Raw genomic sequence first — 687 nt, 5'->3', positions numbered from 1 at the left:
ACAACACTTCCTGAAAGCTAAAATCACAGGCTTCAACACTACTTGCACTCAATGCGCAGCCTCAATAATAATAATTTGATAATAATTTTGATGAAAATTTCAATAATTTCAATAATTTTAATATGTAAGTAACAGACACACACTCATATATATATTGTATATACGCGCTCCTGAGCCCACATTTGTGCATAAAATGGGGAGGGACTCAACCTCATTAAAACAATGTTATTTTGGTGACATTTCAAACATAATGTACTTTTTCGTTTGTCAACCAATTTTCATCATTTAAAAATAATTCTAGAGGTAATATTATTAGCTAAAGGTTTAGAGAACAGATTTTTTTTTATTTTTTTTTTTTTTACTAATCCTCTTTATTTATATACATTCTTTCCAAACATATTGGTAATTATTGTAAAGATTCCCATTTTTCATATATAAGTTTCCACATCTCCCAAATCCCTTCTACACATTTTTTTTAGAATGAAATATGAATGGTATATGGTGATCTATAAAGATATAGTTTTGATTTTTCTCTGAATATTTCATGTTTTGAAATATCAGTGGTTAAAGGATTTTTAAAAAAATTATTTATTATTATTTTTTTTTTTCTAGAAATCATTTGATTAACTTTATTGGGAGGTGGTTTGGGCTATTGGCGGTAATTATACCTCACCAATTGAGATCAAA

Source organism: Palaemon carinicauda, chromosome 7 (genome assembly GCF_036898095.1).
Source record: "Palaemon carinicauda isolate YSFRI2023 chromosome 7, ASM3689809v2, whole genome shotgun sequence".
NCBI classification, from domain to species: Eukaryota; Metazoa; Arthropoda; class Malacostraca; order Decapoda; family Palaemonidae; genus Palaemon; species Palaemon carinicauda.
This window is presented reverse-complemented; position numbering follows the sequence as displayed.